Here is a 23,955-nt window from a genome sequence, read left to right as displayed (position 1 = left end):
GATAGATAGATAGGACAGTGTTTGAGAAACAGAATGTACCATTAATAATAATTCCAAGTATATGTATGACATTCTATCATTACAAACTAAACTTTAAAAAGTCATGGAGTCTGTGCACACAGCTGTAGACTTCTGACCTGTACCAGAGCATCCACCCAGCTAAGAGGATGAGCAGGGAACACAACCCACACTTCACCCACAAGGCAGATCCTGGGGACGAGGCTGTGTCTGCCTGAAGGTGGGAACACCTTTTCCTCATCATCACAAAGCCCTCCTCACTAGCAGTGAGTCTGATAAGAATAACTGTATTAAACCCTCAAACAATTGAGAGAGATATCATTGCCCCACTCTTATAGATTAGAAAACTGAGGCTCAACTGAAATGAATTGTCCAAGGGATTTAAGCATCAATCAAGGTCTTCTGACACCCAAGCCATTGCTCTGTTTAGTACACAGTGGAGACCAAAGAGCAAACCACGTAAGTGTTAAGCTGTCTGACACAAAACTGCTGACAAAAACTCAGCCACAGGGGTTAAACTCTACACTCTGCTCATCTCCACCTTTCAGGTGGCGCCAGCGGTAAAAAACCCGCCTGCCAACGCAGGAGACATTAAGAGACACGGGTTCGGTCCCTGGGTCAGGAAGATCCCCTGAAGAAGGAAATGGCTACCCACACCAGTATTCTTGCCTGGAGAATCCCATGGACAGAGGAGCCTGGGGTCAGGGGTCGCAAAGAGTTGGACATGACTGAATCGACTTAACACAAACACCTCCACCAAAAGATCCTAAATCCACAAGAGAGAGAGAGATTATGTCAAGAGCTCACAACACAAATCTTCAAAAGACAAACCCAACATCCACCCATACAACACAACAAAAAAACAATTCTTTCCACCAAATATTTTTACTACAAGCATAGGAAAAAGACATAGAGCTAAATAAACACAATGAACTATTTATTAATAGGAGCCATGATAGAAACACAATGTGTTTTCCACTGTATATCTCTAAATTGATGGAGGGTTCAGATAAATGCTGTCAGGATGGTGTGGGACTGACCGGCAGCTGGGAGAGTGGCCTGGAGGTGTGTGATTATGAACTCTTGTTGGTGAAACTGCCAGGGCAAACTGGCTGACCTGGTCACCGAGGGTGAGGCAGCAGCCACAGCACCCACAGCCTGGGGTGGGCAGAAGACTCAAGAGGTAGAAGGTGAAAGCTGAACGGAGGGGATCAAAGCCTGTAAACTTAGCACACTTCACTGAGCGCCCATTACTAATATGTAGTGGTAACAGTATAGAAGTGGCAGTATTATAGTGTGAAATAGCTCACTAGTGGGGAGTTGCTGTATATAGCACAGGGAACTCGGTTCAGTGCCCTGTGATGACCAAGAAGGGTAAGATGGGGAGGGGGACGATCAAGAGGGAGAGGATATATGTATCCATATGACTGATTCACGTCGTTGTATAGCACAAACTAACACGACATTGTAAAGCAATTACACTCCAATAAAAAATTAATAGGAGTAGCAGTAGCAGCGGCAGCAGCTGACACGTAGCACTTCTATGCCACACATTATTCTTGTTCAGTCGCTAAGTTGTATCCAACTCTTTGTGACCCCATGAACTGCAGCACGCCCGCTTCCCTACCCTTCACTATCTCCTGGAGTTTGCTCAGACTCTCATCCTCTGTCGCCCCCTTCTCCTCCTGCCCTCAGTCTTTCCCAGCATCAGAGTCTTTTCCAATGAGTCGGCTCTTCCCATCAGGTGGCCAAAGTATTGGAGCTTTAGCTTCAATATCAGTTCTTCCAATGAATATTCAGGGTTGATCCCCTTTAGGATTCACTGGTTTGACCTCCTTGCTGTCCAAGGGACTGTCATAAGTGTTTTCCAGCACCACAGTTCCAAAGCATCAGTTCTTTGGTGCTCAGTTTTCTTTACGGTCCAAGTCTTACATCCATGACTACTGGAAAAACCATAGTTTTGACTATACTGACCTTTGTCAGCAAAGGGAGGTCTCTGCTTTTGAGTATGCTGTCTAGGTTTGTTAAAGCTTTTCTTCCAAGGAGCAAGCATCTTTTAATTTCATGGCTGCAGTCACTGTCCACAGACTATTCGAGAGACTTCTAAATCATTTAACCCTTGCTCCCTTATGAGTACTCCTATGGAGGAGAAAACTGAAGCGCTGAGAGGCTAGGTTGCCTGAAGTCATTTGGCTAGTGAGTAGCACCAGCAGGATTTAGATCCAGCCTCTCTAGACCCCGAGTCCATTCTCACATCCTTAACGTGATAACTGACTGCTATATCCATCCTGGTTCTCTGCCAGCTCCCATAGCTATAACAAAACTTGCCCCCTTTTCCTAAAGGAATTTGCCATCCAACAGAAATTTTGGAAAATAAACAGGACCATGGAGGCAAAGGTCCCACATAAAGCTTCAGTCAGTCACAATTTTCCTGGGTAGACCCAGACTTTCTTGCCCTCTGTCGGATCCTCTCCATGGAGAGCGTGCCAATTACAGGAGCTTAACAGTGACATTCATCAGAGGAAGGAGAAAGAATCAGACCTCCCAAAAAGTTCACTATCCTTCCAACAATAGATCCCAATTATGCACATTTGGTTTGAGCTCTTAGCAGGTATCTGGAATCTCTTTCTGGTACACCTGAATTGATCAAGAAAAAAAAAAGAGTCTAGAATATCCTATAGTTTGCCATCAAATAAATATAAGCCTCTACCAGGAAACTGTTTTACTTAAGGTGTTTTCTGTGAGAGTTAAATGGTCTTTAAGAAACAGCTCTGAATAGTTGTATTAAAGATTATTTATGAGCGGAACACACTATAAGTATACTGTTGACAAGAGTGACATGGTTCCAAGGCATTCAAACTGCTTTGTTTCCGAAGTCAGTATAATTGTTTCACTGGCGGGCACTGGAGCTCCCGGCTTCAGCCTGTACAGAGCCCAACAGCTTAACCCCATGTGTGTTTGGTACACTGATGCTGCAAAACACTGCTGCTGAAGTTTTTGTTTTGTTTTGTTTCTGTTATTGTTTTGTCTGAGTTTTACGGTTTTATTAACACAAACAAAATGTGCAAAGGAGCTGTCTATTCATTTTCTTAGCTGCACAGTCTGGCATTGGGGTTGGTGACTCCAGTGGACAGCTGGGCTGCTCTTTCCACAGCGGCTTTGCGGTCCTTGGAGGAGACGCTGTGAGCAGTCTCAGCACAGTGACATGTGTTCCACATCAGGAGCACTTCAAGCTCCTGGAAGTTGTGGACCAGGAACTCGTGGAAGCTGCTGGGCAGCATGTGCTTTGTTTTCTAGGTGCTCAGGTAACTGATGTTGGGCATCACGATCCGGCCACTGAATCTCCTGCGCACCCCATTGTCAATGCCTCTTGGTTTCCTCCAGTTCTGCTTAAATTTGCACATATCGTCTGACAGGTGTCAGATGAACTTTGTGGCCCTCTTTTTGATGATCATCGGACTTCACAAAGGGTCTGAGAGCAGCCAAGGTGCGGAGATGGAGATGACTGCCAACTTCACAGGCATCAGCCAAGGAAGAGAAGTTGCTAGAGTTTTATATTTTCTTTAAATAAACTATCCCAGTTACCTACTGCTACATAACTAACCACCCTAAAACACACCAGCTTAAAGCAACAAATAAAATTTATTTGCGGGACTTTCCTGGAGCTCTAATGGTTAAGACTCTGCACTTCCAATGCAGGAGATGCAGGTTTAATCCCACAGGGAGCTAAAATCCCACATGCCTCTGGACCAAAAAACCAAAACAGAAACAATATTGCAACAAATTCAGTGAAGACTTTGAAAATGGTCCACACCAAAAAAATCTAAAAAGAAAAAACAAAACTTATTTTGGCTCATGAATCTGCAACCTCAGCAGTGCTCAGCTGGGATCTCATCTCCTCCCACTCAGCTCCATCTGATTGGATGCATCTCTTTATCTCCATCACATGGTCTTTACATTATGGCAACTTCAAGGTGCCCAGACTTTTCACATGTGGGCTCCAGGCTTCCCAGGCATCTCTTCCAAGAAAGAGAGCCAGGTGGGAACCGGGTTGCCCTTCACTGCATTGCCTTGGAAGTCATGCAGCCTTACTTCTGCCAGGTTCTATTAATCCAGGTCAGCAGTTCCAAGGCCAGCCCAGGCTGAAGGAGAGGGGGAAAGAGACTCCACCTCTTGAGTGGCAGTGAAGAGGTTTTGCAAAAGCAGGTGGGTTGGAAAATATGGCTCCTGTGACTTTTCAATGCAGTCTAGTATATGAACCCACAGGAAGAATTTGTTTCAGAATCTATACCAGGAATTAATGTGATGTTAACCAAGCAAATGCTGGCTGAACTCATCAAGCTATGGATCTTGTTTCTCTTTCTTTCCATTAGCTTCCAGAAAACTCAGTGACAAATGTGTTGCCTTCCTCTAGTCAGATCCCTCAGTAAACTCCATATTTAATAACTTACCTTGTCTTCATTTTATTTTTCTACCATTAGTTTCCCTCTGCTCCAATTTTCTCACTTTTAAAACACCCTGTTTTTGTGTGTGTATTTTGCTAAGCTGTCTTAAAGTGAGAAATGAATTTTAAAATACTCTAAGAAACCAGTGAACCCACACAATAGGAAATACATCCAGTTTAAAAAAAAAAAAAATATCAAGACAGTTCAGTTCAGTTCAGTTAGGTCACTCAGTCGTGTCCGACTCTTTGCAACCCCATGAACTGCAGCACGCCAGGCCTCCCTGTCCATCACCAACTCCCGGAGTTTACTCAAACTCATGTCCATTGAGTCGGTGATGCCATCCAACCATCTCATCCTCTGTCATCCCCTTCTCCTCCTGCCCTCAATCTTTCCCAGCATCAGGGTCTTTTCAAATGAGTCAGCTCTTCGCATCAGGTGGCCAAAGTATTGGAGTTTCAGCTTCAACATCAGTCCTTCCAATGAACACCCAGGACTGATCTCCTTTAGGATGGACTAGTTGGATCTCCTTGCAGCCCAGGGGACTCTCAAGAGTCTTCTCCAACACCACACCTCACTAATAAAGAAGTGCATATTAAAACAAAGCACCATTGTTTTTATTCATAATTTAATCTGGATCCTAACTCAAGGCTTAGTCCTTCACTGGTGAATTTTCAAAACAATTTTCTTCCCTTTAGTCAAGGATACAGGTTGGCATATGAATAATGATATCAGTACTTATATATGTACCTGGGAGAACTGTAAACCTGCACAGTTATTTTCACAAAAGAATTTGGTGATATTTATTAAATGAGTTTATACTCTGATCCAGGAAGATTTCTTCCAAGTTCTAAAATAAGGAAATAATCCAAATTCTGGGAAATCTGTATTACATATTAGGATATATGTATTTCCTATACACACTGGGATACCATCTCAGCTTTTTTTTTATATAAAGCTGTGATAAAAGATACATATATCCTTTAACTAATTTTAGGTGCACAGTCATTGGCATTAAGAAAATTCACACTGTCGTGCAACCATTACCACTATTCACATCCAGGACTTTTTCATCATTCTTAATATAAGCTCTGTACCCATTAAACAATAACTCCCCATTCCCTTCTCCTCAAGAGTGGTTAGCTCCTGGTAACCACTATTCTATTTTCTGTCTCCAAATTTGACTAATCTATGTACTTTATATAAGTAGAATCATATTTGTCCTTTTGTGTCTAGCTTATTTTATTTAGCATAATATTTCAGGTTTGTTCATAGTGTATCCAGCATCAGAATGCATATAATACATATCATAGATATGTCACATTTTGTTAATCCATTTATTCATTCCTGGGCATTTTTATTGTTTCCACCTTTTGGTTATTGCGAACAATGCTACTGGGAATGCTGGTGTACAAGTATCTGTCTGAGTATCCGCTTTCAATTCTTTGGTGCACATACCTAGAAGTGAAATTGCTTCTAACCTATATCAATGAAAAATTAGAAGCAATCATCAGGCACAAAAAATAAGGGAATTGCTAACTAAATTATGGCACATGCCCTTGATATCGTGTCTCCTTTTAAAAGGAGGGCTCTAGAGACCTCACAGGCTGCCTACCCAGGCCTCTTGCTCTCCACGCCTTGCACTGCTTCCATCACAGCACCTGTCCTGCCACGCCGATTGTTTCCACTGCTAGAGCTCTGTCAGGATAGGGATTATGTCTTCCATCTCTGGCCTCAACTCCTTAATAGCTGGCACATAATATGAGCTTGATAAGCGCTGATTAGGTGAAAGAGAGATTAGCTGGAAATAGGACAGTCAAAAATCGCCTCATAATAAATTTGATTCAGATGGCTGTCAGCTAACTGTGAAAATTTTATCAAGGACATGAACCTAGATTCTAATCTGGGGAATACAAAGTGAAGATTCTGTAATGGACAGGAAAGTCTTAGGAGGGGTGTGATTATATCTAGTAATTCGGGGCATGAAAGTTGGTTCCTTTACTTGAGTATTTAACATACAGAGGGAGAGTAAGATTCTTGAAAGATCTGGAATCTTTCAGGAGGGTCCAATGAATCTTTCTTACATGGAAGCATTCACACTTACACATTACTCTTTCCCTTCTAGTCCAATGAGTATGCTACAAACATACATGTCTATATTTTGAGATAATAAATATGTCCAATATTCTAAAATGCCAGAGCTGATAAAGATTTAATAGCTATAATATATCTAACCCACTCCTAAGTCTGAAGAAATAAATTGGTTTTTAGTAATATACATCAGTAATCCCAAATCTAACTCACTCTAGATCTTGCCTCTTTTCATTTAATAATGTATCCTCTTGAGAGTTGAGTCAGACCTTTGTTCAGCACCAGCTCCTCTGAGAACTCTTCCCTGGCACCCTTTCCTGGAGCACATCCATCACTCTCTCCTTCCTTCTACGGCTTTACTTACTCTTCATGTCATTGACTGCCATCAGACAAGCCACTTTTTTAATCTTTCCTTTGTTTATTTCCTCTCCCTCACTTTAGAAGGTACATTCCTTGAAGGCGAAAGCTTTTATCCACCCAGCACCTAAGCAATACCTAGAATACAATATCAATTCAATAAAAATTTATGAAATGACTGTAGACAAAAAAGAAACATTTAATTAAAAAGTCAGGACCTATAGAAGAGATCATAGGCAAAACATTCTCTGCCATAAATTGTACCAATGTTTTCTTAGGTCAGTCTCCCAAGGCAATAGAAATAAAGACAAAAATAAACAAATGGGACCTAATCAAAGTTACAAGCTTTTATGCAGGAAAAGAAACAGAAAGACAACCTACAAAATGCGAGAAAATATTTGCCAACAATGCAACAAACAAGGGCTTAATTTCCAAAATATACAAACAGCTCATACAACTCAACAACAAAAAACAAACAACCCGATCAAAAAATGGGCAGAGGACCTAAATAGACATTTCTCCAAAGAATAAATACAAATGGCCAATAGGCACATGAAAAGATGCTCAACATCCCTAATTATTAGAGAAATGCAGATCAAAACTACAATGAGGTATCACCTCACACTGGTCAGAATGGCCATCATTAAAAACGCTACAAGCAACAAATGCTGGAAAGGATGTGGAGAAAAGGGAACCCTCTTACACTGTTGGTGAGAATATAAATGGGTGCAACCAACATGGAAAGCAGTATGGAAGTTTCTCAGAAAACTAAAAAGAAAATTACCATATGATCCAGCAATCCCAGTCCTGGGCATATATACAGACAAAACTCTAATCCAAAAAGATACATGCAACCCCTATGTTCATATCAGCACTATTCACAATAACCAAGACATGTAAACAACCTAGATGGCCATTGACAGATAAACTGATAAAGAAGATGCGTACATATTTGCAATGGAATACTACTCAACCATAAAAAAGAACAGAAGTATGACATCTGCAGCAACATGGATGCAACCAGAGATTATCATGCTAAGTAAATAAGTCAGAAAGAGAAAGACAAACACTATAGAATATCACTTATGTATGGAATCTAAAATGTGACACAAATGGACCTATCCATGAAACAGAAAGAGTCATGGATATAGAGAACAGATTTGTGGTTGCCAGTGGGTTGGGCAGAGAAGGAGTAGAAGTTTGGGTTAGCAGATTTAAGCTACTATATATGTAATGGATAAACAACAAGGTCCTGCTGTATAGCACAGAGAACTATATTATTAATAAGTATCCTATGATAAATCATAATGGAAAAAACATTTTAAAAGAATGTATTTATATGTATAACTGAATCACTTTACTATAGAGCAGAAATTAACACGACATTGTAAATCAGCTATACTTCAAATGTACTTCAATAAAAAATAAAAGTTACCATTCTGATAAAAAAAATTCAGGACCTCAGTTTTATATACAACACAGACATACAAAGATTACATGTAAACACCTCAAAAGTAACAATAACATCAAAACTGTAACATTGGTGAAACTGTGACTGATTTTTTTTCTGTATTCTAAATGTTCTAATGTAACTATATTACTTTTGTTGTGGGCTATCTGTCTTGGTAGGGTGGGGCCAAGATGAGAGTCTGCTACCAAGAATCTTCATGTTGGTACTTCAGTGAACTCATACTTCTCCAGAATCCTTTCTCTCAAATTTGCAAGCTCAACTAATTGATTTTTTAATAATCAGAAAGTAAGCAGATCATTCTTCAATGGATACACTCAAATGAAGCCTGCATACAAATGACTAGTATATAAATCTAAATGCAAACAATGTCTTTAAAGCAAGAAATGTAACTGCCAAAGGGACCTCGAGTTGTACCCTGTTAACTTAGTGATCATAGAATTAAATCAGCACCTCTTGTCTTTAAGTCCTGATGTTAATGGGATTGACTGTTATATGGGGGGACCTATCAGCTGTGTCATTTCAAAAAAGCTGCTCTTGTCCCCAGAGAGAGGAAGTCCACAGGCCAGGAGAACTTCTCTTGGGCACAGCTGGGATGTTAGGGCAAGTCAACTTCCATAACTTTACAGACTTTCATTACTGATCATCTACTTTCTTTTCTGACTGACATGCTTTTTCTTATAATGTACTAATCCAACTTAACTTATAACTTTCTGACATGCTAGAAGAGGCAGTTATGTACTGCACTTCCTGCTTCTGGATGTGGGCAATATTTATATTTGAGTCCTGTTTTGCATATATTCTAATGTTATTATTATGCTTCGATTTTATAGATAATTCTCAGAGACCTCTGGAAGAGGAAAACGACACCCCACTCCAGTAGTCTTGCCAGGAGAATCCCAAGGACAGAGGAGCCTGGTGGGCTACAGTCCATGGGGACGCAAAGAGTCAGACACGTTAAAACAACTTACCACACACAGACCGTTTCACCACATTTGAGAGGGCTGAAATTTCTGCAGACCAAGTGAGAAAAAATATATAGAAATACTGCTTTGTAATTGTTTCTACCATCCCAAGTTTTACCAAGGTAGGTGTGACCTGGAAAATAATGTTTACACATCTGAAAGTTAAGTTTTGATGGGCTAGAATCCTTTCACTTACAGAAAGGAATTCACTCCCCAAAGAGAGAAGACCATGTAGTCACTATGATTCCTAGTAAAATTAAGCTATATACAACTTTAAAAAAGGGTTATGAATTTGAAAAAAAAAAAATTTTAATGCCAAAGAGTAAAAACAGCATTATAAATACCCATTTCCACCACCCAAAATAAACATTAAATATTTTGCCATATGTGCTCCAGACCTTATGCCCCTAATATGTGCTCCTAATCTTTTAATAAATAAAGCATCACAGTCAAGGAAACTGTCCCTACATTCCCTTCTCCACGCTCATTCCATCTCAAGAGGAAGTAATGGATGCAATTTGTAAATATATAATAAATAATGTAGCACACAGTTTATTAATATAAAAATACATGTACACCAATGTTCACAGCAGCATTATTTACAATAGCCAAGATATGGAAGCAACGAAGTGTCCATTGACAGATGAATGGATAAAGAAAATATGGTATATATTTTCATACATACATACAATGGAATATTACTCAGCCATTAAAAAGAATTAAATTTTACCATTTACAGCAACATGAATGAACTTGGGAGGTATTATGCTTATTGAAATAAGTCAGACAGAGAAAGACAAATACTATATGTATCACTAATACGTGGAATCTAAAAATACAACAAACTAGTAAATACAGCAAGAAAAAAAGACTCTCCAGTGGGAAAAAAAAGGAGGGGCTGGCAAGATTGGGATAGGGAATTAAGAGGCACAAACTACTATGTATAAAATAAATAAGAAACAAGGATATATTGTACAGCATAGGGAATATAGTCAATATTTTATAATAATTATAAATAGAGTATAAACTTTAAAAATTATGAATCACTATCTTGTATACCTAAAATTTGTACAATTCTATAAATAAACTATGCCTCAATAATAAATAAACAGTAGATAAAATAATAAGCAAAAGTATAAAGACAAGGAATGGCTATATCAAGGTAAATTTTTAATACAAAAGATAGGAAGATAATATTTTACTCTCCTTAAAACTGCTATAAACTGAAATGAACCTGATTTCTTTCAAATTAAAGTAGAAGTAATTAAGAATAGCAAAATACTTTACTGAAAAGTATAACAGCCATAATCTCACTCTTCCTTTTCAGCTGAGTGTGAGAAAATGATAGGAGAAAGTTGAGAGCTGGGAACCAGAGATAAGATAGTGTTTGCTCCTTTCAGCAAGTCTTCCTTTGTAGAAGCTGGAGGAGGAGGAGACTAGGGGAGACCTGCAATGATTTCTGATCAGTGAGTAGCTGGAGGCACCATGATGCCAGCCAAGTCTAAAGGATAAAAAAAACCAATGTCTGGGCACGGCTTTTGATTCCAAGCTAAGAAATTCAGGGTAAACTACAAAAAGCATTCTAATCAGAGCCTACAAGTGATTATTTACAATAAATAGATAAATCTAAAATTAGTTTTAAAGTTACCCAGTTTTTCCCTAATTTTTCCATAGTTTTGTCTGCCTTAAAAGTGACTATAAAGCTTTAAGCATACAAGTCATTAAAGGTATTTCAATGAGGTTTTCAACTGAAAAGCAAAAATAATGTACAAACTGGGGCTTACATATCAGGGTCAGATTTCTAATCAAACAAGGAGATTAAATCTATTATTTATTGCTGATTCTTATTAAAATCCAACTAATTATAACACTGTGTGTGTGCTCAGTCTATCAGGTGTAGCTGATTCTTTGTGACCTCATGGACTGTAGTCCACCAGGCTCCTCTGTCCATGGGATTCTCCAGGCAAGAATACTGGAGTGGGTTGCCATTTCTCACCCCAGAGGATCTTCCCAACCCAGAAATTGAACCCATATCTCTTGCATCTCCTGCATTGACAGATTCTTTACCACTGTGCCACCTGGGAAGCCCCCATAATAACATTAAGGGAATAAAAATATATTCACTCCCAAGTTCTCAGAGTATGAGTGGGGCTTAGCAACTGACTCTAGATTGTGGGAGAGAGTACAGGTCACCCAAAAGGCAAACCACAGGAAACAGGAGGGCAGAAAGGAGCAGAAGAAAGGTAGCAACAAAGTTCTGGAAGCTGGCAAAGATGTGGACTTGGGGCAACGGAATAGTCAAAGGGAGAAGGCAGAAAGTACCACAGTGAAGAATAGCGGGAAGAAGACAAGAACTAATCCCTTCATACCAGAGAATTCTAAAAAGATTCGACACTTGGAAGTGCTGAGAGACAAGGCTGACAAATAACACCTCTCTTTTTCTCAGTCGAATATACAACCGGTTAAGACACAGACGCGGGCTTCCCAGGTGGCGCTGGTGGTAAAGAATCCGCCTGCCAGTGCAGGAGATGCAAGAGGGATGGGTTCAATCCCCGGGTTGGGACGATCCCCTGGAGGAGGGCCTGGCAACCCACTCCAGTATTCTTGCCTGGAGAATCCCATGGACAGAGGAGCCTGGCGGGCTACAGTCCATGGGGTCACAAAGTGTTGGACACGACTGAGCACACACTATTGTACTGTTGTGTAAGACACAGATGCAGCAGGAGATCAAAATGTCACGTTTAATGTGAAACCCAGGATTGGATCCGGGACCAGAAAAAAGATTTATGGGAAAACTGAAGAAATTCTAAAGGTCTGTGGGTTAGTTCATTGTAGTATACTATGATCTATCTCGGCTTTCTATCTCTGGGCTGTGGTTACATAAAACATTGACCTTAGGGGAAACTGGGCAAAAAGAATCCAAGAACACTCTGTACTATTTCTGCAACTTGCCTGTACATCTAAAATCATCACAAAAATTATGTTTCTTTATTACAAATAAAGCTCTTCTTAGAAAACATGGCTTATTATGCCTTGAATTAGACAAATTTTCTGATTCCACTCCTGGGTTAGACAGATTTATCCAATCAGAATCATAAGCCATGACGGGCCAATTCAAGTCCCATCACAGGACAGTACCCTAAGGTGATCACCATCAAAGGCTGATGAGAACACGTGCTCTATTACAGACAGGCCAATCTGACGTGTAAGAACTGAGGATCACGTAAAGGAAAAGTGAGAGGAAAGGGCTGAGCCCTGCCTGCCCACTTCTTCTCCCAAACTCTTCAGTTAAGTTGCTCTTGTCACCCAGAGAGGAGTGAGGCAAAAGAAGAATCCAAGAGTATTATTCTAACCCAGCGACTTCAGACATTTTGATCTCAAGACCCTCTCATACTATTGAAAAGTATTGAAGACCTCTAAGAACTTTTGTTCACATTGATCGTATACTAAAAGTAACAGCTTTTGGTAAATTTATATGCCAATATATATTTACACATATGAGTGAAAGTGTTAGTTGCTCAGTCATGTCCGTCTCTTTGTGACCTCATGGACTGTAGCCCACCAGGCTCCTCTGTCCATGGGATTTTCCAGGCAAGAATACTGAAGTGGGTAGCCATTCCTTTCTCCAGAGGATCTTCTTGATCCAGAGATCGAACTCTGGTCTCCTGCACTACAGGCAGATTCTTTACCATCTGAGCCATGAGGGAAGCCTTTACATGAGTGTGTGTGTGTGTGTGTGTGTGTGTGTGTGTGTGTGTACATACAAACATACTTGAGCTTCCTGGGTAATTCAGTGGTAAAGAATCTGCCTGACAATGCAGGAGACCCAAGGTATACGGGTTCAATCCCTGGGTTGGGAAGATCCCCTGGAGGAGGAAATGGCAACCCACTCCAGTATTCTTGCCTGGAAAATTCCACAGACAGAGGAGCCTGGCAGGCTACAGTCCTTGGAGTCACAAAGAACTGAACATAACTGAGCGTGCACAAACACACACATATATATATATATTTACCAAAAACTGATACTTTCAGTATTTATTTATTAATTGACCTAACAATATTAGTAAACCCAGTGCATGTTAACATGAATAACATACTTTATGAAAGATAAACATTTATTAAAAAGAAAAACAGTGAGAAAATCAGCTCTGTTGTACATTTTTACACATCTCTGTAATGTTTGGCTTAGCAGAAGATAGCCAGATTCTCTTACCTGCTTCTGCATTTAATCTGTTGTGGTATCACAACATCATCTTGCCTCTGGAAAATTCCCCTATATGCTCAAAGGAGTATGTGAGGGAAAAGGGAAAATTTTATCTTAGTATCATTATAAATTCTTTTGACCTTCAGACCCCGATACCACACTCTGAGAACCAGTGTTCTAATAAATGCCCCTCAACGTGCAGTAATGTCAAGGTACGCGTTCTCCAAATGGGAGACAGGAAGTGCCTGTGAAGGCTGAAGGGGAGGTGAGCCTCATCCAGAGCGTCGCTGTTTGAAAGGCTTTCTTTGAAGCAGTTAAACCCCTCATCCTAAGTCCCCTCCATTAGCCGGTGTGTGTGTGGGTGCATGCTAAGTCACTGCAGTTGTGTCAGACTCTTTGTGACCCTGTGGACTGTAGCCCACCAGGCTCCTCTGTCCATGGGATTCTCCAGGCAAGAATACTGGAGTGAGTTGCCATGCCCACCTCCAGGGGATCTTCCCAACCCATGGATCAAACCCAAATTTCTTATGTCACTAGTATTGGCAGGTGTGTTCTTTACCACTAGCGCCACCTGGGAAGTCCATTAGCTGGTACAATCAGGTAACTGTCTCCCTCCATGTTAGCAATTTACTGAAAGCCTAAACCCAGACAAGCTCCAGACTCAGAGGTGCCAGCCAGAGCTGAGGAACACCCCACTAAGGCAGGAAAACCAGGTGAAATTGTGCACAAAGTGTGATGAGATTTCCCACCGCACTTACCCAGCTCTGCTCTTAGAATACTGAAGCCTAGTTTGTTATCCATCCCCCAGCATACACACCCTAAAACAAAACAATCCAAGAGGGGGGGAAACAGATTTATAAATACTAAATTGAGATATCTATCAATGAAAGAGCACCAACCAATTACCCTAAATTAATGCCCATGTCTTGACAATCCCTGCCTCTGAACACAGAGTTTCAACCAGCTTTCATGCATCACTCCTCAGTGTTAATAGACAGTCCAAGTTCACTAAGTCAAACATTCTCATAAAGCATCCAATGGGGGTAAAAAATAAGACCAAATGATAAAAGTAGAATGGAAGGACAAAGTGTTGAAAAGAGAGAGAGAGAGAAACATTCATCAGACAACAAAGGAGTTCTTAGAAGTTAAAAATATAAACGCAGAATTTTAAAAATCAATAAAAGTCTTGGAAAATAAAGTTGAGAAAATCTTTCAGAAAGCATATCAAAGAAACATTGGTAGAAAATAGAAAGTATAATACAAAGAAAAGCAAAGAATCAATACAGATTAACCACGTAACAAATATGACCCCACAAAGACATAACTGAGAAAATTACCAATAAATAAAAAACTTTATTTTTAAAAAATGAAAACTTTAAAGAATTGAAGTGCTTGAGTTTCCAAATTGAAAGAGCCCATCGCATATCCAGGACAATACACAAATGCATGAAGAAGGAAAAAACTCCCATACACAGTGTGAAACTCCAAAATACAAGGATAAAGAGAAACATCTAAAAGTTTCAAGAACACAAAGACAGGGAGTACACAGCAATAAACATTCACAATGGCATCAGACTTGCCAATAATAACTCTGGAAACTGCATGATGAAGAATAAAGCGCTCACAATTCTGGAGAAAAATGCTCTCGACCTAGAATTCTAAACTGAAACCCTCATTCAGGGACGAGGACAGATTAAAGACAAGTTCACAGATGTAACACCTGAAAAAGATTACTTCCCAGGCAACCTTTTTCAGGATGTGGCCAGAAAATGTAACCCACCCAAAGAAAGAACATGGAATCCAGGATAGAAGATGGGGTAGCCAGTCTTCAAGGTGGACCCAACGAGCCCCTCCTCCTGGTATCCACACCCTTGCACAGCTCCCGCCTGTGCTGGACAAGGGCTGATCTGTGTGACCAGAGAAGAGGGCAGAAGGAGCAATCAGTTACCATTCAAAGTAGTGTCAAAATATCATTACTCAGCCATAAAGAAGGAATGAGTCAGTGCCATTTGTAGCAACATGGATACAACTAAAGATTATCATACTAAAAGAAGTCAGACAGAGAAAGACAAATATCACATGACATGACTCATATGTGGAAACTAATTTTTTAAAATGATACAAATGAACAGGTGCAAAAATGATACAAAACAGAAACAGACTTACAGATATCAAAAACAAACTTATGGTTTCCAAAGGGAAGGGATAAATCAGGAATTTGGGATTAACACACACACACATAAGATAGATAACCAACAGGGACCTAATTTATAACACAGAGAACTCTACTAAATTTTCTGTGACAACCTAAATGAGAAAAGAATCTGAAAAAGAATGACTATATGTATATGTACAGCTGAGTCACTTTGCTATACACCTGAAACTAATGCAACATTGCAAATCAACCATACTCGAATAAAAATGTTTAAGAAGGAAATATAATTAAATCAAAAATGGTTGCCCAACTATGAAAAATATTTACTAAATCATAATAATGAGTTTATAGCCAATTTATCCCAAAACTATAAAAATCTCCCCAGAGCATGAGGCAATAAAAGGATGTGTAGTACGGAGGATATGGTGGTAGGATGTACAGAAAAATGAAATCTAACTTCTATAGTAGGAAGTAAAAAGATAACGTGTAGACATAGAAAACAGACCTGTGGTTGCCAAGCAGGAGCTAGATACAAAAGGGATGGACGGGAGTTTGGGATTAGTAGATGCAAACTATTATACATTGAATGGATAAACAACAAGGTCCAACTGTATAGCACAGGGAACTATATTCAATATGCTATGATAAACCATAATGGAAAAGAATATTTTTTAAAGTGGATATGAATAACTGAACCACTTTGCTAGACAGCAGAAATTAACATTGCAAATCAACTACACTTCATTTTTTTAAAAAATTTAAGAGATATAAAATGTAAAAATCAAAAATTGTGGTATAAGTATGCTATTGGGAAATTCAAAGATTAATAGAATCAGATTAACAGAATAAGAGCTAAACGAATTGATAGTGCTTGACACTATGGAGCAGAAATTCAGGGTGGAGAGGAAGAGAGTCATGCAGTGTTCTTCTACTACAAGGCTTATCATTGTCTTTGTCTTAAAAAAAATCCACTCTAAATAAAATAAAATTTTAATTTAACAGTCTCTACCCATCATAGGACAAAATCCATAGACAATGTCTTATATTTAACAAATCATAAAACAGAAAGTTTCTCCGGGTATCTGTCAGTAGCCACTAGAAGATACCAAAAATAGAAAGGTCAAGTGTGTTTCCTCTGGGAGGCAGGACGGGGAATGGTCTTCCAATATGTATTGCTATGTTACAAACTATGTCACAGTTTAGTAACTTAAAAGGAAAAGAATAATAGAATCAAGATTTAAAAACAATGCAGTGCTTATGTTGACTGAAAAAAGAAAACGGGCAATGTGAGAGGTATGAGTTCAGTTATATTTGGGGACTTGCTAAGGAAAATAGCCAGGGAGACAGCCTCTCAGAGAGCTCCGAGGAACTGCTCCAAAGAGGTGGAGGGGGAGATCAGTATATACATACAATTTGCTAAAGGAGGTAGATGCAATCTAGAAAACACTTTAGGGGACTTTCCTGGCAGTCCAGTGATTAAGACTCTACGCTGCTAATGCAGGGGGAATGGGTTCGATCCCTGGTTGGGGAACTAAGATCCCACATGCCACAGGCATGCCAAAAAAAAAAAAAATTATCTTATTTTAATTAAAGAATTTCTCAAAAAAGAAAACATTTTGGTAGACAGTTTCTATGCTCAGCATAGATTTCTCTGTTAACAATTTTAATGCTTTTCTAGGTATGAGAAGATGCAAAAAATATCTAACTATCTGAGGGCCTGTTCTGCCAGCTTTTTCCAGAGGACAGATCTTGATCTTCACCATGAATTCCTTTCAGGGTGTGCTGGTCAGTAACTGCAGTGACTAATGGCTAACTCTAGTAGAACCAGGTGGCAAGTGACATTCTTTAGTTGGCACATGGTAGATTTGTCTCTGCTCCATGCAGAGGCACCTGGGATAACTCAACTGGGACATAAATGATCCTCAGCCCAAATCTTGCACCGTAGCCACACAGTCTCCAATTGTCTGGTCTTAAATCCTGACTCCTCATGCTCTGCTTAAACCCACGCTAAATTTCATTTATGCTGTTTTGTAAACTTGTTGTCAGCCCCCAGGAATATGAGAGAAAATCACCAAGATTAAAGAGAAAGTAAGGGCCATGGAACACACGTAGATTTCTGCCTGAAGGAAGAAATTTCTTCCCAGGAACTGAAGTCTAGAAAGTGGTAGGAAAGTTGAAGGCATTAGTCATTAGATGGTTCTGCTACCCTGAGGGCACCTCTCATGGCTCAGGTTTCCTCTCTGAGAGATGGGCAGTTTACACTGGTAGTCCCCAGTCTTTTTGGCACCAGGGACCAGTTTCCTGGAAGACGATTTTTCTACAGATGGGGGGTAGGGGGAGGATGGTTCAGAAAAGATTCAACTGCATCACATTTTTTTCTCAGGATATTCCCTCTTGACTTTTTTAGCGTTAGGGTTCAAGTTCCTAAGAGAATCAAATACCACCACTGCTCTTACAGGAGATGGCGCTCAGGCAGTAATGCAAGCACCGGGGAGCAGCTGTAGATACAGATGAAGCTTCACTCACTCGCCTGCCACTCACCTCCTGCCGTGCCCCAGATTCTAACAGGCCATGGACCAGTACTGTCCATGCCCAAGGGGTTGGGGACTTCTGATTTACCTGTTACAGGATGTTACGGCAAATGAGGTGGCCTTTTCCTCTGTTGTTCCTGCATGTTTTCAAAGAAACGACCTGCAGCCAACCCTGGCCTCCTACCTCACGTCTCCTTAAGAACCCAGTTTCATGCTTCAACAGCCAGATGGGTGACAGGGAAAGTCATGATGGTACAGGCTTGTAGGTCATGATGTAGAATGAGGAAAGAAATGCCACTTCAGGACCTCTTTGAAATGTCCCAAGACAGAAACTTGACTCCTTCATGTCTAAAGTGAAGTGACTGAGTCTAGCTGGGTGACTTTTACAGTTGGATACGGGTGACATTTTTAAGGGTTGTGTCTCAGAACACCCCATTGCTTTGACACTGGTTAGTGAACAGGAAAACAATACAGCTTAGGTGTAATGGGTCTTTCTTAGAAGCGAGAAAAGAGCCCATTTCCAAACAATTTTACTTCATGGTGACTTTAGTTATAGTGACTTGGAAAATGATTTCTTTCTATTTTTTTGGCTTTGCTTTGCTCTTTGGTCTAAAATTCTACTATAGTAATAGTATAAAATGTAAACTAGGCTAAAGCTTTTCTATTCCCTATGCAAGCAATTACAACTGGGAAGAAGCAGAGGTTTCCCCCTATTATCGAAAGTGGAGCTATTCCTAAAAAAAAAATTTCTTATGAGCCAAAATGGCATAAAGCAAAGAAGCAAGTACCTTAGGACACATCTTGCTAATGATGCACAAAATAAGTCTAGTTAAAGCACAGATGCTCACACAATTCAAAGCCATGGCAGCTTGATGCTGAGATGCTGGGTGTAGTTCCTGGGGAAGCAGCTTGGGGGCGCCACTCTGGCTGCTCAGGATTCCCACTGCTTCTATACCAGCCCCGTGTGAGGCAAGTGCTGTTTCTGCTTCTTACTTCTTTTCAGAAACATGTAAATCCTCTCTGGATTTTTACAGATTGGCGAAAATAGGTATCAACATTAAGTCTTTCGTATAAGCAAAGTGGTTCAAGGTGAACTTTCGAAAAATGGAGGATACCTGTACAGCAAGGAAAAGGCAATCAACAGATAATACCAGACCTTAGCCGCTTGCTCATGAAAGTCTTTGTCTAGACAAACTAATATTGTATCTGTCAAAAATATGTACATGTAACTAAAATGACTTTAAAAATGCTTTCAAAAAGACCATATATTTAAGCCTCACATTCAGCTTGTGTGTGTGCTCAATTGTGGCCGACTCTTTTCAATCCCATTGGCCAATAGCCTGCCAGGCTCCTCTGTCCATGGAATTTTCCAGGCAAGAAAACTGGAGTTGGTTTCCAGGGATAGAACCCATTTCTCCTGTGCCTCCTGGATTGGCAGGAAAGTTCTTTACCACTGCATCACCTGGGAAGCCCCCACCTTAAGCCTAACTTTCCTTTATTCAGATCTTGTGAGTTGTCTATTTGCTTATATATTTATTTAAAAACAACTGGAACTGCTAACCTGAAATTTCTAAAAATACAAAGGGATGTACAACATGTAAATTAATTAACCAAGAGTTACCATTAGAATAAAGAAGACTAAAGGGAGTTTCTAACCAGAAATCAGGATACTTTTCACCTGAAGAGCTCTTCCTCATTTATCCAATCAGAAAATATTTATTGAGGAAGTATGTTTCAGGCACTATTTCAGGCTCTTGGGGATACAGTCATGTTCTAGTTGCCTATTCCTTGTTTAACTTTTATGCAGAGTACATCATGCAAAATGCCAGACTGGATGACTCACAAGCTGGAATCAAGATTGCTGGGAGAAATATCAACAACCTCAGATACGCAAGTGATACCACTCTAATGGCATAAAGTGAAGAGGAACTTAAGAGCCTCAATGAGGGTAAAAGAGGAGAATGAAAAAGCTGGCTTAAAACTCAACATTCAAAAAACTAAATTCATGGCATCTGGTTTCATCATGTCAAATAGAAAGGGAAAAAGTGGAAACAGTGACAGGCTTTTTTCTTGGGCTCCAAAATCACTGCAGATGATGACTGCAGCCATGAAATTAAAAGACACTTGCTCCTTGGAAGGAAAGCTATGACAAAGCTAGACAGCATATTAAAAAGCAGATATCACTTTGCCGACAAAGGTCTGTGCAGTCAAAGCTATGGTTTTTCCAGTAGGCATGTATGGATGTGAGAGTTGGACCACAAAGAAGGCTGAGTGCCAAAGAATTGATAGTTTTGAACTCTGGTGTTGGAGAAGACTCTTCAGAGTCCCCTGGACTGCAAAGAGATTAAACCAGTCAATCCTAAAGGAAGTCAGCCCTGAATATTCATTGGAAGGACTGATGCTGAAGCTGAAGTTCCAATACTTTGGCCACCTAATGCAAAGAACTGACTCATTGGAAAAGACCCTGATGCTGGGAAAGATTGAAGGCAGAAGGAGAGGGGGATGACAGAGGATGAGAGGGTTGGATGGCATCACTGACTCAATGGACATGAGTTTGAGTAAACTCTGGGAGATAGTGAAGGACAGGGAAGCCTGGCGTGCTGAAGTCCATAGGGTCGCAAAGAGTAAGACACAACTTAGTGACTAAACAACAAAAACAGTGCCTATTGCTGCTAAATGAGAGACCTCAAAATTAAATAACAATCATCTTACAATTATGCCACATAGTTGGAGGTGGGCTAGGGTAACCCAGCAGTTGTCCCTTGGGATCGCTGATATAGTTACAGTCAGATGGTGACTGAGGCCTGGAGTCATCATAAAAGCTTCTTTAGTCACATGTCTGGCAGTCAATCCTGGACCTGATCAATTGATGTCACTGCATCAATGAAACTATTGCAGCCTATTCTTGCAGGTAGGGTTTCCTCACAGCATGGTGGTTGGGTTCCAAGAGAATCTCAAGAGGACTACTTTTATGCATTAGCCCTGGAAATCACTTCTGTCAAGAGCCACAGGCCTGCCAAGATTCAAATGGAAAACCATAACCATCCCCAACACACATCTCTGGATGGAAGATTGTCAATATTACATTCTAAGAAGACAGGCGATCTTATAGCCATCTTGGAAAATTCAATCTGTCACAAGAAGTAAACAAAAAAATAAAGTCCCTACCTCATACATATGTTTAGGAGTGGGAGGAGCCTGGCAATAAACAAATCCAGAGATAAACACAGGAAATATCAGATGATAATTCTATGAAAAGAATACGGGAAAGAAAGGGATATTGAGAGCATCATCTATTTTATGGAGGGTGGTCAGAAAAGGATTCTTGATAAGGGACTATTTAAGCAGAGATTTTGGAGCAACTGGGGGCTTCCTAGGTGGTGCTAGTGGTAAAGAACTCCCCTGCCAATGCAGGAGACATAAGAGATGTGGGGTTGATCCCTGGGTCAGGAAGATCCCCTAGAGGAGGACATAGCAACTCACTCCAGTATTCTTGCCTGGAGAATCCCTTGGGCATGGGAGCCTGGCAGGCTATGGTCCACGGTGTCGCAAAGAGCCTGACACGACGGAAGCCACTGAGCACACACCGGAGCAGATGAGCAATAGAGCCAGGCATTCCAGGTGGAAGAAAAGGCAGCTGTGAGGGTCACAAGGGGAGAGAGCGCTTCCTGTGGTCAGGGAATGACTGGTGAGTAAGTGTGGCTGGAACAGTGGCAAGGACTCAAGAAGCAGGCAGAGAGGTTGCTGAGGACCAATCTTGAAAGGCTTCTGGCCACAGTGTGGGCCATGACATTTGCTCTGAGTGAAAATGAGGAGCCATGGAGAGTTTCTAGTGGGGAAATGGAAAGCTGACCCGCATCTTAGAGGAAAACTTGCTGCTGTGTGACAAATGGAGCCCATGAGCCACATCTAGGGGAAGAAGTGAGACACCAGCTTAGAGACTTTTATAACTATCCAGGTGTGAGGTGATGGTACCTCAGATGATCTTTTAGTAGAGGAGGTGGTGAGAAGTGATCAAGTTCTGATGCTAAAAATACCAAGTTAACCTTCAGATTATAAACTGTGTTTATTGATCTAAATATTAAAACCTTGGCTCAAACAGTAAATATTGAAAGATACAAATGCATCAGTTATCACTGCGTTGTGTATCACAAGCAAATTTTCTTTAACATAGCATTATAGATTATCTCAAACACTTCAGAAAACCTTTCCTTCTATAGCTTTACTATTTTTGCATCCTGTGACATAGTCCAGTCCTCATCTCCAAAGTGAAATGCAAAATTAAGGCAATCAGCAATGAGGCCAAAAACATTTGACTGAAATATCTAGGCAACTGGAGAAAAAGAATTTTAGGGGTCCACAGGATTTACATTGTTAGCTCAAATTTTCACTTCCCTTTACACAAGCAGATAATGGTAGAAGCTGAGTTGAAACTCATGGACAAGAAAAATGTCACCCTTGTGAAGTAAATCGTGCTTTGTAGGACAAGAGAGTAAATCACTTTTCAGGGTACTAGGTGCCCTAAAGGAGGTCATTTCCTCCCACACATCAGATCACTTTATTCCCAGGGAGTTTTACGTTCGTAGCGGCTCATTGACCATGCAGTCAGGACAGTTAGGCAGCTCTTAATAGATTAAGGGTTATTTCCTTATTATGTTTGCTAAATGGTGGTACAGCTAATCATTTTTACCATGCGGGGAAATTTCATGAGGTCTCTCTGGCCTAGCCAAATCCCAAAACAGGATTCCCTGTTTATTCCCTTATGCCCTAACTAAAAGTTAGCGGAACCAATTAAAGGGTACATAATAAGCCAATTAGTAGTTCCTTATTTTTCTTAATGACTGGATAATGTGTGCCTGCTCAAATTACAGCTCATTTGAGAAGATTCTTTGCCACGCTGCTACTACAACTTGGCATTATTTCATTTCTTTCAGTATCAACAGCATCAATTCAATAGTTGAGATCCTCCTTTGAGATTCCATAGGAATTGAGCTTGTCCTTACAACCATTCACCCTTCAAGTCCAGCATCATGATCAGCAGTCTGCATGGCTGCATCAGGGCCCCTCAGCAACACTAAAGTAAAGCCAAACCACATCCAGGAGACGAGGCACTTCCTGGAGAATCAGTTGACTCTTGGGATATAAGGGCTATGGGTACCCTGTTTTCAAACTTACAGTATTATCTTTCTGCCACCAGAGGTTAATCATTATGTTGTTAGGTTCTTTTTGCCTTGATCCATCCACCAAGATCAAGCATGCAAAATGAGCAAAACACATCCAAGGCCAAGGCCAAGATCCTATCCATGGATGATGGGGAAAGATAAACTCTTGGATTATTGCAAAATAGCCAGCTCCAATATCCAAAAAGAGAACAACAATCTTTAAAAAAAAAAGAATAAAAAAGAAAAATTTGTAACTTTGTCAACATTTACTTTCACCAAACAACTCATTAAATCACTATAAAAGTCAAGGCATATGGTCGGTTTTGACAGTTTAAATTCCGGAAAGAGTTATAAGTCAAGTTACACTCATAATACATAATGTAGTCTGGGTGTCTCATCCATGAATTATAACATTTTTATTATATTCCAACTGCAAATTACTAATGTCTTCCCTGTACTGCCAATCTCTTGATTAAATGGGAGACTATTCAGTGTTATGAACATATATTATGATAAAGGATGACTCCATCACTTGTCTCAGTTATCTCAATATTCTTATTTA

At 40.2% G+C, this 23,955-nt stretch overlaps 1 pseudogene; it reads right to left on the bottom strand.

Moving 5' to 3' along the window:
• Window positions 1–3,050: 3,050 nt before the first annotated feature.
• LOC122439048 overlaps window positions 3,051–23,955 on the bottom strand; it is a 69,749-nt pseudogene continuing 48,844 nt past the window's right edge.

The sequence above is a fragment of the Cervus canadensis genome, chromosome 1 (assembly GCF_019320065.1).
Source record: "Cervus canadensis isolate Bull #8, Minnesota chromosome 1, ASM1932006v1, whole genome shotgun sequence".
NCBI lineage: Eukaryota > Metazoa > Chordata > Mammalia > Artiodactyla > Cervidae > Cervus > Cervus canadensis.
Note: the sequence above shows the minus strand (reverse complement) of the source record. Positions and strands in the feature narration are given on the sequence as shown.